The following is a 17902-nucleotide window of genomic DNA, read 5'->3' as shown; positions in this document are numbered from 1 at the left end:
ATACGGAAGGCTGCTCGTCCTGGAGTTACAGTAGTGAAATACCAACAAGGCCCACTCAATGTGCAGAAGCATGTGGTCACTGCCATCTAGAAGCTTGCAATGCCCAGCTGCTACTAGTCAGTAACTAACCAGTCTGGTTGATAGATCAACTTTCAGGGTTGTTGGTCATGGAGATACACATTGTTGGCTGCAAGGGTGTTGCTATCCTGGGTCATTAAGCTTGGCGATGCACAGAAGGTTACTGATGGCTTTTGAACCTTTGATGCCAGGATATGTAGAAACTCACCTCTGGTTCAAAACTACTATAAACATGTATGGTGCCAGGTTTCCAGCCAGTTGTCAGGGAGAACATGATAGGAGAAAGAACTGTTTAACTACAACCTGAGTAGCTGCAGAACAACACGGAGCATTTGGAAAAAAAAAAAGAGAGGTTACAACGTCTCTCATGAAGGGGCCAGAGGAGAGAGAGAGATATCTGTCTTTGCTGATGCTGTGTGTGTTTTTGACATCTGCCTCATCAAATGATTGGGAAGTGAGGAGACTTTCTGATGTATGACCGGAAGGAAATGAAAAGTATGTAATTTAATAAATGAAGTGTATACAATGTAAAAAGACTTGTGAATTGATTTTGTTAGGAATTGATGTTAGTGACTCCCAAGCCTTATCACAGCCCTGCCAAACACTGCATCATCCCTGGCATGCTGGGTGATAGCATAATGTGATGTGAAGGTGTGGACTGAAGACCACACAGCCACTCTGCATATCTCATATCCACTGTGTGGACACTGGGAGGCCTTCATCCCTGTCGTGCAACAAACAAACAGCTGGGTTCAACTTATGGAACAGCTTAGTGTTCAATATCAAGCCCCTGCTCGTGGCTATTGGCATGGCGTTTTGGGATAAAGACTGGAATGTCTTGATTGGCATGGAAACTCAAGAAGACCGTGTTAGGAATGCCAATGCCTTTCTGGCTGATGTTATTGCAACCAAAAAGGCCACCTTGTAGGAAAGGTAAAGGATGAGGATATAATCTGTTTAACCACTTGAGGAACTGCCACACTGTTTCATCAGTGAAGATGGTGCGTCCATGCTCTCCTGGGTGAAAAGCTGATATGGCAGCCAGGTGAACCTTTATCAAGGAGCAAGACAAGTTATGCTGTTTTTCTTTTTTTAGGAGATAGGGGGAGGGATAATAATCTATTCCACTTGGCTAGGTAAGTCGCTATAGTTGAAGGCTCGAGCCTTCTGTGATGTTGAGTGATGAGGTCCGGAACTAGCGGTAGAGTGATTGGAGTGTCCACCGATAGCTCCAGCAGCATGGTATACCAATGCTGATGTGGCCAGGCCAGTGTCACCAGGAGCACCGAAATTCCATTGCTCCAGATCTTGAGGAGGACCTTGTGAACCAGTGGTATAGGAAGGAACCTGTAAAAGAGATAGCGCTTCCATGGGAGAAGAAACATGTCTGCCAACAAACCTGGGCTATGGTTTAGGAAGGAGCAGAATTGTAGGCACTTTCTGTTGCCCCTTGTGGCGAACAGATCAATCTGGGGAACTCCTCACTGATGGAAGATATTGTTTATCACGTCTGGACCACTCATGGTTGCGGAAAGACTTGCTGAGGTGGTCTGCTAGTTCATTCTGTGACCCTGGAAGATAGGAAACTTCCAAAAGTATGGAGCGTGCTATGCAGAACTCCCAGAGCTTGAAGGCTTCCTGACACAGGGGAGAGGAGTGTGCTCTCCCGTCTGTTGATATAAAATGTCGCTGTTGTATTGTCTGTCAGGAGCGCTATGCACTTGCCCTCCAGGAGAGGCCGAGAGGCCTGACATGCCAGCTGGACTACCCTGAGCAACCTTACATTGATGTGAAGCATCAGTTCCTTCTGAGACTAGAGGCCTTGAGTTCTGTGCTTCCTAAGGTGTGCCCTGCACCCCAAGACTGAGGCATCAGTGGTCAGATATAGGGATGGATGTTGCATTTTCCAAATCACACCGTGTATACCAAGTATGGGTCGAACCCCCAGTGAAGAGACATGAGAACGTCTGGTGGAAGGGTAACCACCATGTCTAGACTGTGCCTGCTTGGCCGATACACCGATGCCAGCCAAGCTTGATCCTCGCATGTTGCGCAACATACGTGCAAGATGCCATGTGACCTAAGAGTTTTAAGCGACTTCTTACTGTGGTTATAGGGAATCGTTTGAGGTACTGTCTGATATCGTGAATAGCCTGAAAGCAGGATTGGGTAGGAATGCCCTGGCCTGTGCTGAGTCTACACTGCCCCATGAACTCAATTCGCTGAGTAGGGGTGAGCGTTGACTTTTGAGTGTTTAGGAGGAGGCCCAGTGCATTGAAGGTGGATCTTATGAGGAAGACATGTTGATCCACTTGTGTTCTGGACCGGCCCTTGACTAGCCAGTCGTCTAGGTAAGGAAATACCTGAACCAGCCTTTTCCGCAGAAAAGCAGCCATGACTGACATACATTTGGTAAACACCCGAGGTGCCGATGATAGGCCGAACGGTAGTACTGTGAATTGGTAGCGGGAACTCCTGACTGTAAACCTTAAGAAGCGCCTGTGGGGCAGGATTACGGAAATGTGGAAGTATGCATCCTTCAAGTTGAGGGCGGCATACCAATCTCCTCGATCCAGAGACAGGATGATAGTGGCAAAAGAGACCATTTAAAAAACTTTAGTTTCTTCATGAATCTGTTGAGATTGCGCAGGTCCAAGATGGGTCCGAGGCCCCCCTTTTACTTTCAGTATTAGCAAATACCGGGAGTAAAACTCCTTTCCCCTGAGCTCTGTCGGAACCTCCTCCACAGCCTCCGCTGATAGGAAGGTTTGTAGCTCCTGGACGAGAAGTTGCTCGTGAGAGGGGTCCCTGAAGAGGGACGGGGAAGGGAGATGGGAGTGGGGGAGGGGTTTGAGGAAAATTGGAGAGAATATCCTGTCTCTACTGTGTGAAAGACCCAACAGTCTGAGGTGATCTGGGACCATGCTCAGTAGAAACGGGATAGACGTTCCGAAAACTGGAAAGAAAGATTCACTTGAGAGGTTGGTATAACGCCCTCAGGCGCATCCTCAAAATGTCTGCCTAGGGCCTAGTGGCTGCCTGGATGACCCAAACCCTCTGTTATTTGGGGGCTGGTGATGGTGGTTCTGGTTTCTGGGATGCCTACGGTTTTGGTCCTGCTTAAACTGCCTCTGGTATGGTCGTGTTGTGGGTTGAGGCTTAAATCATCTACGCTGGGTGGCAGGAGTGTGCAGATGCAGCAATCTTAGAGTGGCTCGGGAGTCTTTCAGACTGTGGAGTCTCGAGTTTGTTTTCTCTGAAAATAATGTGACCCCCTTGAATGGTAGATCCTGAATTCTGTTGGACCTCCCCAGGAAAGCTTGAGGCCTGCAGCCAGGAGCTGTGAAGTTGCACCCCATAATGCTTTATAGGATATGCTTATGAATGTATATATGACATAACTGGAATATGTTTTACGCTACATATGCCATGTAACATAGCTCTGTAAAGGTTATGATCTACTGAATACATTCATCCTATTTGCATGCATGTCATTTTTGTACTCGAAGTTACGAATATTGGTTGTATGCTTGTTTAATTTTAAATAGCCTCAGTGAAGCAGTTGGTGAGCTTCCTGAGAAAAGACCATTCTCAGTAAGTGCCCAATCAAGAAGCCCTTAAGCCAATAATGAACTTGGAGATGCCAATCCACATCTGAGCTTTCCCAGGAATGTGGCTTGGCTGGTAAGGAACTCAGTCATGCATGGACATGTGACTTGCCCATGTGACTCCAAAACTCCATTTTGTAGCTAATTTCTATTGTAGCTGTATTCTACATAGGGGGAGGAAGGGGTGTCCACCCACAAGAGAAAAAGTCTATTTAACCCCCTGGGAAATCCCTCCATTTTGTCTTCAGCTAGCTCAAGAGATAGCCTCTCCACCCCAAAGGATACCTGAAAGAAACTAGAACAAAGGGCAGTAACCACAGGAGGGTAAGAGTGATTGCTGGACCCAGATTAGAAGGAGACTAGTCTGTAAAAGGAAGCTTACTGGAACACCTCTAAGGGTGAGGTTTTATCTGTATTCAGTTTTTTTATTGTATTAGGCTCAGATTTGCGTGTTTTATTTTATTTTGTTTGGTAATTTACTTTGTTCTGTCTGTTACTGCTTGGAACCACTTAAATCCTACTTTCGGTATTTAATAAAATCACTTTTTACTTATTATTTAACCCAGAGTATGTATTAATACCTTGGGGTGGGTGGGGGGAGGGTACAAACAGCTGTGTCTCTCTCTCTCAATGTTATAGAGGGTGAACAATTTATGAGTTTACCCTGTATAAACTTTATACATGGTAAAACAGATTTGGGGTTTGGACCCCATTGGGAGTTGGCCATTTGATTGTTAAAGACAGGAACACTTCTTAAGCTGCTTTCAGTTAAGCTTGCAGTTTGTGGGACGTGTTTCAGACCTGGGTCTGTGTTTGTGGCCGGCAAGCGTCTCTGGCACATCCAGGCAGGGCTCTGGAGTCCCAAGCTGGCAGGGAAAGCAGGGGCAGAAGTAGTCTTGGCACATCAGTTGGCAGCCCCAAAGGGGTTTCTGTGATCCAACCCATCACATGAGGAATAGCGCACTGCGATGCCCAAAGCCATCATCCGCACTGCAGAGTCTGCTGAGTCTAATGCCACTTGCAGCAACGTCCTGGCGATCGTCTTGCCCTCATCCACAAGAACTGAGAATTCCAGCTTAGAATCCAGTGGGACAATGTCAGAGAAGTTAGAGACTTGAAGTTATATTGGATAAGGATTGCCTGCTGGTTTGCAATCCGAAGCTGGAGCCCTCTGGTGGAGTACATCTTCCTCCCAAAGAGCTCCAGCTTCTTTGCATCCTTAGCTCAAGGGGTAGGTCCTTGCCTGTCCCTCGTGTTAACAGCTGCCACTACCGAGTCTGGTGTTGGGTAAACAAGTATTCCTAGCCCTTGGAGGGTACAAAGTACTTCTCTTGACTCCCTTAGCTGTAGGAGCCAGAGAGGATGGGCCACAGGGTTTGTGTGTTCTCTTGAAGAGTCACCCTGGTGGGTCCTGCTGAGGATAAAATGTCTACCACTGGGTCTGACACCTCAATGAACTCCATCTGTACCCTGTGGTTCTGAGCAATCTGCCTTAGAAGTTCAAGGTGAGCTCTGCTGTCGGGAAGGGGGGGCGCCATCGTCTCATTTGGAAACGATGAGGCGGAGCCCGGAATATGGGAGAGGTTCTTCTGCCCATCCAGCTCCTCAAAATGCTACGGCTCTGCCCTGGCAGCAGCAGTGGTACCATCCATGGTACTAAGTGAAGTCATGATGCCAGGTACAGTGCTGGGTCTTTGTCGGTGCCGGGCGCGGTACCAATCAGGGTGCTGGCTGATGCCCGGGAGAAATCCCTGGCCCCAGACGCAGTCCTTCTCTCGGATGCGGCAGAAAAGGAGTGTACAGAGGTGGACCCCTGGGACTGGTGGTAAGCCTATGGGGTCCAAAAGGGCCACTGGGTCAGCATCTGAGCCATTGTGGTGGCCATGGTACCGGAGGAAAGGTTTGGGAGTGTCAGCGGCTATTATGTCGGCTTCTCCGGCACACATGAGTCTGTGTCCGATGCAGATTCCAATGAGTCCATGAGCAGGGACCATGGCAGAGCCATGCCTGTAGGTGCCATCACCGGTGGCCTCTGAGTCATTTGGGGACTCAGGGAAGGGAGGTCCAAATCCCACACCTGTCTCTCTCAGTGGCACTGACTCAGCAGTAGCCAGTGCGCTGCACACTGACTCTCAGGGCCCCCAGTGCCACCATGGGGGGGCTTGCAGACTGAGGAGAGAGGAGCGCTTGCTACAGATCTTGCACCTGTCTGCTTGATGGGACTTAGGCTTCTGGCAAACTCCTGGGTCCAAGGCATGTCCCAGGTGTCCAGATGTCTAACTACCAACAACAATTTTTAAACTATCTTTAACTATTTACAGGAAATACTGAAGATGAATAAATAAAATGGTGCAGAAATAACCAAAAGGGCAGAATGAACTTGTTTGTGCAGATGGGATCACAAAAATAAGAACTGTCTATCCTTTGCAGCTGAGGGTGTGAAAAGGGAATCTCAAGTATTCTCAATAGGATTAATTAGGTTAAGGTGCTGTCCATGTGAGCACAGCATAACAATGTTCTCCAGCTAATTTATCTGCTTCTGCATCATGTTCAACATCCTTTCCTGCAAGTCTATTTTACTGTCCAACTGGTCCATACATTCTCTTGACAACTCCTCGGCATGTTCCCAGTTGTCCTTTCTCACTTGTTCTTGTCCTGCTGCTGCTGCATCCCTCTAACTCTAACAAAGCAATTTGTTTAAAAAAAAAAATTTTTGTGTGTTTGAAATCTAGAAGAGCTCAGGGCATTGACTAAATTATGGTCTTGTATGCATTTCTTACTGGTACACTTGTTTTTTATTTTGCTACAACCAACCACTTTGGATGACTTTTTATCTTTTTTTTTTTTTGCAGAAAGTAGGGAGGCACATTTTCATTTAGGGATATGAGAGTAAGAATTTGGGGGAAAAAGATGCTCTTAGTAGTTTAATTTTCCAAATTGGATGCCACCTTGAGTGCGGAGGCTGCAGAAAAGCCAAGTAAACAGAGGACAAACATGTCTGCCATCTGCTGTAGCACTATCTGCCAGCCATGACAGTGCAAACCCAGTATCCAGAAGACGGGTTTTCAAATCCCACATACAGGCAGAATGGGACAGCTAATTGTAATACAGCACTTTATACTTACTGGATGAGGATGCCTCTTCAGCACTGTCATTCTCTCTCTCTGGCTGGGTCTCAGGTGGTGTCTCCAGATGGATCTCTGGATGGCAGTACGGCATGCCACAGAGATTGTATTTGTCCAGGGAAATTTCCTCCTGAGTGGGATCCAGAGTTTCCTATGTGGTTTCTGAACGCATGTCTTCCTCATCGTGGGCCATGGCCAAATTGTCCAATATATATTGGGTTTCTGTGGCAGCCTCTTGAGCAAAAAAATCCAGTACTGCACACATACTGGGAGCAATATGAGAGGTCTTGTTTTTTGTCTTTGACATTTTTGTAGTTCTGTCACAAGACCATGCCTTTGGCACAGAGCTGGCACGTGTTCTGGGAGTACCGCTTTTCCTGCATTTACGCTGCTAAATTTGCATTCCAGTGACTACCAGAAAGATGAGACTGAACTTGTTCCTCTCTCTAGAGCAGTGGTTTTCAACCTCTCTTTTGCAGACCTCTAAAAAATTTCAAATGGAGGCGCGGACCTCTTTGGAAATCTTACGACAGTCTGCGGAGCCCCAGATGTCTGTGGACCACTGGTTGAAAACCACTGCTCTAGAGAGTAAGGAAGTCCAGGATCTTCTGATGAGACCATGTGAAAGCACTGGACATAGTGGCTGTAATGGACCTGGCATCTGAACTAGAGTTACAAGCAGATGTGCTTATGTGTATGCCATCATTTAAACCAGGGATGGAGAGAGAGCGCCTCTCGAGATGACTCCAAAGCAATGGAGAATGCTCAGATAACCAGACAGGCCAGTCCAGCTGTGAAACAAAGCAGTGTGAGATAGCTGTTAGAGGACTACCTGTAGAAATACTGGTAACTCAAAATGGGGATGTATCCATACGAACCTTATAGCAGTATATAACTAATTCCAAAATAGAATTATGTCACATCCAAAGTGGATTAATTATAGCAGGATAAAACACAAGATGAAACAAAAAGAAGGTAATTCATGTGTGGATGCAATGCAGTTTATGCCAATAAAACCTAAAGATATACCAAAAATATCCCCATGTAGATGAGGCTTAAGAGTGTTTACCTGTGGGGCGGGGAAGTATATCAGTGCAACTACGCTGGTTTAAATTCACACTTTAGGTTACACCAAAAAAATCTTTCCTGCGTAGAACGGTCTGATTAAAACTATTTTTCATTTGTTTGTTAAAATTTAAATAACACTTCAATTACAGCATGACAGAGTTCCCAATTCAAATTCATGAGCCTTTATCCTTTGTGTCCTGCTGTGAAACCAGGGAAGCCTACACTTGACATTTACGATATTTCTAAGGGATTTTTTTGGGGTGTGTGTGCAAGTGTAATATTACATCTTTTGTACGTCAAAGAATCAAAACAGGGCAAACCCAGTTTTAAAAAGTCCTTGATAGCAGATTTCAGAGTAGTAGCCATGTTAGTCTGTATCAGCAAAAAGAACAGGAGTACTTGTGGCACCTTAGAGACTAACAAATTTATTTGAGCATGAGCTTTTGTGGGCTACAGCCCACTTCATTGGATGCATAGAATGGAACATGCAGTAAGAAGATATGTATACATACAGTGAACATGAAAAGGTGGAAGTACCCATACCAACTGTAAGAGACTAATTAATTAAGAGAAGCTATTATCAAGCAGGGGAGAAAAACTTATCTAGTTAGACTCCAATGAGAAGCTGCTGAACTTGAATTAATACACAAACTAGATACCATTAACTTAGGTTTGAACAGAGACTGGGAATGGCTCGGTCATTACACTAATTGAATCTATTTCCCCATGTTAAAGTATCCTCACACCTTCGTGTCAACTGTCCAAAATGGGCCATCTTGATTATCATTTCAAAAGTTCTTTACAGCAGAGGTTCTCAAACTGTGGTCTGCGGATAGTTCCCTCTAAGGTGTGTGCCTGGGCGGCTGCACAAGACAATGAAGAGCCACCCACCTAATTAGTGGAGACGCGCAGGCATTGCGCCACTAATTAGGTGCCTGGATACTGGGAGATGAAGTACATGTAAGGCGAGGTGGTAGCCTTGGGGGGGGAAATAGCAGGTAGGTGGGAGAGGGCAGTGGGGTGGGGTGAATTTGGGATGCGCAGGGCTGCAGCAGCCAGAGAAAGAGGCAACTTTCCCCAGATCCAGGGTTGCGGCTGCCGGGGAGAGATGGCCCTCCTTCCCAGCCTCAGCTCTGTGGCTACTGTGGTAGGAAAAGACACCCCTCCTTCCCAGCCCCAGCTCAGGGGCTGCCACGGTGGGGGAGAGAGGGCACATCCATCACATCTGAAAGGTAAAATTACTGATATGAAAATACGAGTTGTGTGTTTTTATTTGTAGAACAAAAAAAGATTAAGCTTTTTTTAAAAAAATATACTGCTTTTATCCGAAGTGCTTTATAAAAGAGTTAGCTAATGGTACAAACAACATTTGGAAAGATCATTAAGTGGTCTGCCGAGACCCTCAGCAATTTTTAAGTGGTCCACGGAAAAAAAAAAGTTTGAGAACCACTGCTTTATAGGTTACCTTTACTGTAAGATGGGTGTACAACCAGTTAAAAGTCTGCACTCACAGTAGTTATTGATGGGGTCCTACAGAATCCGGTACTATTCCATATTTTCATTAATGACTTGGATAACGGAGTGTATTATATCCTTATAAAATTTGCAGATGATAGGGTTGCACGCACTTTGGAAGACCGGATTAGAATTCAAAATGACCTAGACAAAGTGGAGAATTAGCCTGAAATCAACAATTAAATAATTTCAAAAGCACAGTACTACACTTAGGAAGCAAAACCAAATGCACAGACACAAAAAGGAGAATAACTAGTAGGCAGTATTACTGCTTCAAAGGATCTGGGTTTTTTTGTGGATCACAAACCAATTATGAGCCAACAGTATGTATAGTTGGGAAAAATACACCTGGTATGCATTAACAGGGATGTCATATGTAAGACTGGAGCTAAGTGGCTCACTCTACTCAGCAACGGCGAGGCCTCAGCTGGAGTGTTGTGTCCAGTTGTAGGCACCACACTTTAGGAAAGGTGTGGACAAACTGGAGGGCAACAAAAATAAAAGTGTTAGAAAACGTGATCCATGAAGAAAAGTTAAACTGGGTATGTTTAGTCTTGAGAAAAGACCTGATAAGTCTTCAAATATGTTAAGGATTGTTATAAATAGGGCAGTGATCAATTGTCCTCCATGTCCAATGAAGACAAGACAAGACAAGTAATCAGCTTGATTGAGATTTAGGTTAGATGTTAGGAAAAACTTTCTAACTATATGGATTGTTAAGCATTGGAATAGGATTCCAAAAGAAGCTGTGAAATTCCCATTGTCTAACCTGTTCTTAAAAATCTCCAAACACTAACTTTCCAGCCCTACTTTGCATGCAGACCTAGGATCATAGGAAACAAAAGTCTAAGATGTGACTTCCCCACATTCATTTGAAAAGTCTAGTGGTGCCCCACGGAAGTGTTCAATATTGTTTAGGAAGACTTCTACTAATACAATATTTTCGACAAAACAGTTTAATGCTAACATGAAAACAAGATCTTAAAGAACTTAAATTCATCCCTTTCTGCTGCTTATTGCCAGTAGAATTATACCACCACCACTTCCGCCAACAAAAGAGACATCCAGTTTTTCTTGTAAATATCCCTCTACAGAAATGGGAAGAGTAATTAGTTTTTTTTCCCCCCTAACCTTTAAAAGCATTTTCTTTAATGCAATGTTTTCCCTTTTTTTTCCATGAAGTATCAGTAAGTCCTTAACTGGGTATTAATCTATATCCTTAAATGCAACAGTGTTGACTATTCTGCTAAGTGATTTAACTAGGAAAATCCAGCAACTGTGTTTGTCCAAGCCAGCTGGACATACCTGGTACAGTCATACATTTTTGTACAGGGTCCCCAAACTGTAGTACATGAGCTTGCCAAGAAGTGAATTGATAGAACACCATTTTTTTTAAGATATTGGTATGTTAACCATAAAGTTAGGGAACGTCTGTAATGTGAACCACATTCAGTAAGAAACTGTTGCACATTCCAGCAGCAGTGAAGGATACTGTGCCACAATCTTAAGCCTGGTCTATACCACACAGTTTTGTCAGCAAAAGGCAGCTTTTGCTGGCAAAACAGTGAAGGTTACACACTGGAATGCTACTTTTTTGGGGCAAAATTCTCCTATTTTGCCAACAAAATAAAACCACCTCAATGAGAGGCATAATGCTTTTTGAAGCAAAGTTAAAGTGACGAATGGCAGCATCTACTTTGATGATTTGTTATGTTGCCATAACAGGAGTCCCCCAGTATCCCAAAATGCCCACCATGAATGACGTCTCTGCTCACTGTTTTGAACTCAGCTGCCCTGCACACAGCTACACAAGCATGTGCCCTTCTCCTTTCAAAGCTCCGGGAAGTTCTGACAGCTCGGCATGCTGCCCTGTTCCAACAGCAATGAGCAAATAATTAATGTGGAATCCTGCTCTCTCCAGCACCGGGAGAACAGTGGCAGGCAGGCTGCTGCTGAGGGAGGGAGGGAGGAAGGAGTGGACTGGTGCGCTGTGCAGAACCAAGGAGGGGAGGTGGGGACTGATGTGTGGGGGATGTTCCCCTCCACCACCTTAGGACTGGTTGCTTCGGGTTGCTGTCTGAAGTTAAAGACACAGCATGCCAACACGATACACTCACTCTGCCCCAACGGAGACACTCACTCTCTCATATTCACTCCCCCACTCCAATCCCCCAACACACACACGGTCTCTCTCCCCCCCCCACATGCACACACACTCCGTCATACACTCGTCCTCCCCACCCCACTCCTGCTTCAGTTGAAAAGTAGCTACAAATCTAGTAGGATGCCCATGGAACAATGGGATTGAGAAACGGACATCACCTGACGCTGTGCCTGCCCCAGGAGGCACTGCAAACCCTTCCCAAAGCACCCTGTTGCCAGTTGCACAGTGGGATAGCTACCCACAGTGCACTGCTCTGTTGATGCAAGAGCTGCTGGTGTGAATGCACTCCGCCAAGACATGCTACTGTGGACATGCAACAGTGGTTTAATTAAAGTAGTGGCTATATGCCAGCATAAACTTTTGTCAACAAAACTCTGTAGCATAGACAAGGCCTTATTCTCTGTGGTATTTCCACATGTGGCTGTGTCTTCACTGGCACTTCTAAATCTCCCACCACTGTGCTACATTGGTGCGGCTCCAGTGGTACTAGCAGAGGCTAGTCACCAACATTTTTATATTATTGTATCTAACCTTGCCTTGCTTGGTCACAACATAGTTTAAATATGTAGATAAATGGGATCTAACTAGATCCCAGAACCATAATAAAGCCTTGGACAAGTTAAGTCTATATCTAGATTTTAATATTCACTGCTGTAACTGAGTCTGTTGACAAAGCAGTATTTATAGTGTAGACAGACCTTAACTAGAATAGGGAACAGCTTTTCTTAAAGATCGTCAAGTGTTAGTGATAGAACTTTGGAAAAAAGTATTAGAAAATATATAAGTAGAAGAGCTGTATTTTATATCTGTGTATTCAGTTAAAGACGTGGGATGTTAAACAGTAGGTTTGTACTTACTTAAAAAGCATTTCAATTACTCTTTAAGATGATGTGCAGTTTAGCTAATCTGCATCTAACTAGAAGTGACAGAAATACTCCCACCCCCGCCTTTACTTTGACAGGAGTCAGAGATCTGAAGTTTTACATTGTACTTAGTTCTACCTTTTAACACCACACTAAATTAAATCTCTACAGCTTCTTAAAACAAATACAACATACAAAACTCTTTATAGCTCTTTCTAGGCTGTTACATTTCTGCATCCTACTGCAGTCACTGCTTTGACTACTTTTTTATTGGATGGTGCTAATTCCAACTCCATAGTAACCACTCAGTATCCCTACTCTGTAATACTGAGCAGCTATGCTGGGCTCTTTCCTTTAGAAGTTTTATTCTGCCCTCTATTGCATTATTACAGAATTACACTTGAACTTCAGAATGTATTGCAACTATTAGCATTGTATTCGTGTCCCCTTACCACAGTATATTGTATTAAAAAAATACAACTTTCAGAAAAATTGGTTACTGCCTTTTCTTTCAACAGGTTCCTGGGCTGTTTGTACTCTGCCGATGAGTTAAGTAAAAACTACCTACAAAATCTATGAATAGGAGACTAGATCCATAAACCAACAAATGGCCTTTTAAATGTCTGATTTGGATTTATGGCCAATTATTGGAGGTTCAATATAGTCCAAAATTAGCTTTATACATTTTTGGTTTTGGGGGTTGTTAACTGAGCAGTAAGTCCTCTTTGAGCTAAAACTTAAGCAAGCAAGCCAGCCAGCCAGCCTTGGCTAAAAGGTAGCACTTTTTTTAAAGTTGTCTTAATTTCATTTTTAAAACAATTTTTCATAGTTACTTCAAAATATGGAACTCTATACTTTTGCTAAGGGAGTATAACATTAACCAAGCCTTTAACTTTTCCCATCAAGCTACAATTGTAACAGACTTAGCACTTTAATGTTTTATAGCTGTTTGGAATATTTACATGTTCAAAGACCAGAAATCCTCAGGTCTATCTGGAATATAGTAAAACAGAAGGGCCCTTTAGCAACATCTGGCACGAATAACTACAGTGACATCACCTTCATCTGAACATACAGATCCTGCTCTACCGCTTTCAAGGGAGGCCTTTGGTTTCAATGTACTTCCTCTGCATCCAAATCACTAAACAATTTCTTCTTCAGCTAAAATGTGGATATTCCACAATGGTTCAGAGGCCATCATGGCAGTCGGGGCTCCAGCGCAGGTAGTACAAGCCTGGCACAGAACCTGGGTATGTACTTGGCTTGTTAGCCTGCTCTAATGCCCACGCTGCACTCTCTTCACTCGTATTGTTACTTGTGCTAACTGGATTCAAGTTAGCTCAGATAGGCTACTCTGTGCACAGCAACATATCCTTACCACCTTCATTTGGTCACAAATTGCCAAGAAATATATTTCTCATTATGAAAACTGGTCTTCCTCCCTTCCCCCGTGACTACCTCAGCGCCTACCTTTGTTGTTCATAGCTTTAACATGACTGACACGTTTCTGGTTAGTGTCAGCGTTGCTAGTCAGAGCTGTAAAAATAGCATGAAACTGAGCAGAACTATATCATTATGGCTGGAAATGCTATGAGCAGCAGCAGAGATACTGGAGCTGTCTGCAGACTCAGGATGACAACACCACATGTTTACTTTTGCTGGGTTATCTTTACAACCATCATGATTATGATTCACTTTAAAAATTAATTTCTAAATCCATTGCTTAGACCTCTGAAAAGGACTAATGCTCAGCTGGCAAGAGAATTTTTCAAATCCTAAGTCAGCCACTTATAACTGGAGAATAGAGCAAAGTGATGGGGATGGGTCTGCAGATATTATGACCACTGTATCCTCCAAAAGCATATTGGATTCCGGGAGATGAGAAAAAAAAAAGTCTCTAATTGCTAAGGGCAGTACTTCAGTGCATAATTCCTTCTGCTTCATAAAGAGAAGAAAGAAAGAAAAAGAAAGAGAAAAAGATATCTAATGGAATAACTAAGAAATCTAGACATTCTTAAGGAAGGCAGACAGATGATCAACTGGCACATGCTGGAGACAAGATCCATCAAACAGCATCTTTAAACTTTCTTCCCCCTCGCCACCCTCTGTTGGAAAAAAGACATCTAAGGGCTTGGCTACACTTGCAAGTTGCAGCGCTGGTAGAGGCTTTCCAGCGCTGCAATTACACCCCGTCCACACCTGCAGGGCACAACCAGCGCTGCAACTCCCTGGCTGCAGCGCTGGCTGTACACCTGGCCAGGTTGGGGTGTAGCGATTGCAGCGCTGGTGATCCAGCGCTGCTCATCAAGTGTGGACACACACCAGCGCTTTTATTGGCCTCCGGGGAATAAGGAGATATCCCAGAATGCTTTTAACTAAAATTACTCCCTTTGTTTTGTTATGCAGCCTGTCTTTGTTTTGTTGTGAACCTCCTGTTTGCTGTGATCAATCTGTGAACAATCAAATGAGATCCTCCTCCCTGTTGTGAACAGCTCTGTGGAGCTCCTCCATTGCCGCTGCTGCTATCTAAAAAACAAACATAGCTCCTGTTTGCTGTGATCATCTGTACCTGGCTGTAAACAATCAAATGAGAGGCAGGCAGGGAAACAGCGGGGAGTCGTGCAGGCTGTTTGCAATTAAGAGTTAAGACTAAGGGGTCAGAAAAATGTTCTGATTTTTCAAGTCAGGAAGCTAAACACACAGTGTTGGCTCCAAAAATCCCCTCTCCCGCCTGTCACACTAGACCCCACTCCACCCCCCTCTTTTGAAAAGCACGTTGTGGCCACTTGAATGCTGGGATAGCTGCCCATAATGCATCACTCCCAACAGCGCTGGAAATGCTGCAAATGTGGCCACACACCAGCGCTGGTAGCTGTGAGTGTGGCCACACACCAGCGCTGCTCCTACACAGCTGGATGACCAGCGCTGCAAACTACCAGCGCTGCAAACCGTAAGTGTAGCCAAGCCCTCAGTCACTGTAGGAACAGGGCTATAATTTAAATCTTTTTCCCAGGGGGGAGGGAGAGAGTAAGAAAAAAGGAGGGAAACTCCTCTCTCCCCCCCCTGGGAAAAAGATTTAAAGGGGCCATGCTCGATAAATCCCAAAGGGGTTACATAATAAAAAAAAATCTAAATAAATCTAGAAACTGATATTTTACAATGTGTCCTCAACCATCTCACTAATTCTTCCATTTTTCCTTACGGTCTGGAAAGAGACTACTGATAAGCATTATTTCTGATAACTGATGACCATCACCAGTACATTTGTACAACTCTGTTTTTAATTGTTTCTTTAACTTTTACTCATGAACAAGATCAGTTTTTGGACAACATCAGACGGCAGATCAATAGGATGACAAGAATAGCTGGGCCAAGTGGCATTTCCCCTTTCAAGTCTCCACAAGTAACATAGGACCTACCTAAAGCATTTTACAATACCATTTTGCTCCACAACAGAAGAAACTTCACCTCTGGAATTGTCAGTGCACCATGAACTGAACTGTGTTCTTGTGAGGGATCATGAAATGGGCAGAAGGTGTGATGAGGCATAATTTGTGAGAACTGAGAGAAACACTGAGGGTGAGAAGTGACTGGGTACTTTTAAAGAAAGGATCAGAACTGCTCGTAGAAGGGTCTCTCTTTGAAATTCAGAGACTAAAGAGGTCACAAATTACTATTTGCATTGAAGTAGCACCTAGAAGCCCAAGCACAGCAATTGTTTGCAATTGCTAACAATCTAAATAGACAAAACAGGCAGAGTGAGAGAAAGATGATTAGAGAGGACCCTCCTGTCAGAGCATCTGCTTTTATCATCATTTTCTTAGTGAAAGTCTGAGACAAAAGTCTATTGGAAATGTTGCTGACCCACTGAAAACATCAGGAAGCCACCACTATAGTGAATTATCAAGATTCTAGCTAGACCTACTGATATTTTACGAACTGGTTCAGCCACTTTAGGGCAAGGATCAGCCTCAGATTCCAAATCTCCTGTGGACTACAATGTACCTCAAGTAGATCCCTAAAAGTTTGGTTCAAGGGAACTGGTCTGACAGAGAATGAAGGTTGCAAGGTAGAGTAACATGATGAAACAACTCACTACTGAGAAGACCCACATATCAATTTAGCTCAGACTGAAAGCACCAAATTCAGGGAGCTTTGTGTGTGTTTGTTGACAGAAGTCACATTAACAACAACAATTGAGTAAGAGCTCAGGTTAATTCTGCAATGAAGGCACACAGAGACTAGCATGGAATCCAATTCCCACTGAGGGTAGGCATTGAGCCTTTCAGAGGGGGAGCCAAGCCTATGGGTATATTTACACCCCCACAAGGTATCTTTAGTCTACTATGAATGAATGTTATATCATTTTAGTGTCTTGCATGTGGTCATTAGCAGACATCCGCTGAGAGTTCCCCAGAGCAACTTTGTAACAAAAGTTGACACAAAGTTCTCTATCTAATTTGATTTCAGTCAGCTACTTTCTGCTTTGGTCCCAGGGTGACTAGGAAGGTTAGCCAAGGTGGGAGCAAAGAAAACCTCAAACCCTCAATAGGCAGGTTCCTGCTGCCTCCTTGCAAAAAAGGCAGAGAACAAGAAGGGAGCAGAACATGGGAGGAGGGGAAGAGGATTTCTCAAATCTGAGGCTCCCTTCCCTGCCTGAAATGACCCTCTCTACTAGCAGTAGCTGTAGCCACATCCTATGAACTCAGAAATTATTCACATGGAAAGCATAACGCATTGGACGCAACACGTTCAGAGAGAGAGAGCAGCTCAAGGAGAGTGTAACGAGTCAAGGCCCACCGGGGGGGAACGGAAACATGCTGGAGTGAGCACAGCTGAGATGGCAAAAGCTCTTTTACACAACAGCTTTCACACACAAGCTCCTTCGCTCGTGGGGCCTGAGCGACGTGGGGTTTCCAAAGCAGGGAGCGGCCTGGGCGTTTGCCAGGGAGCGCCCGCGGCCCGTTCCGACCCCCGCCGCCTCGGGCGCGGAGTAGGCGGAGGGGGAAGGCCCTGGGCGGCGCGCAGCACGTCTCCTCCCCGCACCGCTTCGCGGCAGGGCCCTGGCGCGGCAGCCGCGACGGGCCGGGGCCGGGGCCCTGTCCCGGGGGCAGGTGGAGGGTCAGGCTGCCCGGGGTCACGCCCTCGCTCCCCGCCGACCAGGGGCCCCCGGGCCCGACGCGCCGCCCGCACCTGCCGGCGGAACGCGGGGATCGTACCTTGCGCTCAGGCCGCTGCTCCATAAGGCCGGAGCCACAGGGTCACACGCGGGGGGCAGCGCTGGGACCCGAGTGCAGCGGCCTCGCCCTGCCTCCAGGCAACGTGTTTGTACTAAGCTGCTCCCGGACCCCCACCCCCTTCAGGCCCGATTGTTCACACTGCGCATGCTCCACTGCAAGGGCTTCTGGGGACCGTAGTCCTGGAAATCGTCAGGCCGCTGCCTCCGCTGCTAGTTCCCTCCCTTCAGACGCGCTCGAGACT

General features: G+C 45.2%; 1 protein-coding gene across 3 annotated transcripts in view; it reads right to left on the bottom strand.

Annotated features, from left to right (window-relative positions):
- Positions 1–17902, bottom strand: part of FAM210A (family with sequence similarity 210 member A) — a 30325-nt gene that overhangs the window by 12118 nt on the left and 305 nt on the right. Inside the window, exon 1 of one of the 3 annotated variants that reach the window (XM_039522136.1) lies at positions 17641–17902. The exons of 1 other annotated variant lie outside the window; for it this stretch is intronic. The gene's annotated coding sequence lies outside the window, so the exon portion shown is untranslated. Of the gene's footprint in view, positions 1–9390; positions 9508–17640 lie in introns of those variants that run through there. One more of the 3 variants, XM_039522137.1, reaches the window with a different exon arrangement.

This window comes from Mauremys reevesii, linkage group 2 (genome assembly GCF_016161935.1).
Source record: "Mauremys reevesii isolate NIE-2019 linkage group 2, ASM1616193v1, whole genome shotgun sequence".
NCBI classification, from domain to species: domain Eukaryota; kingdom Metazoa; phylum Chordata; order Testudines; family Geoemydidae; genus Mauremys; species Mauremys reevesii.
The sequence above is the reverse complement of the archived record's forward strand: the minus strand, read 5'-3'. Positions and strand labels throughout refer to the sequence as shown.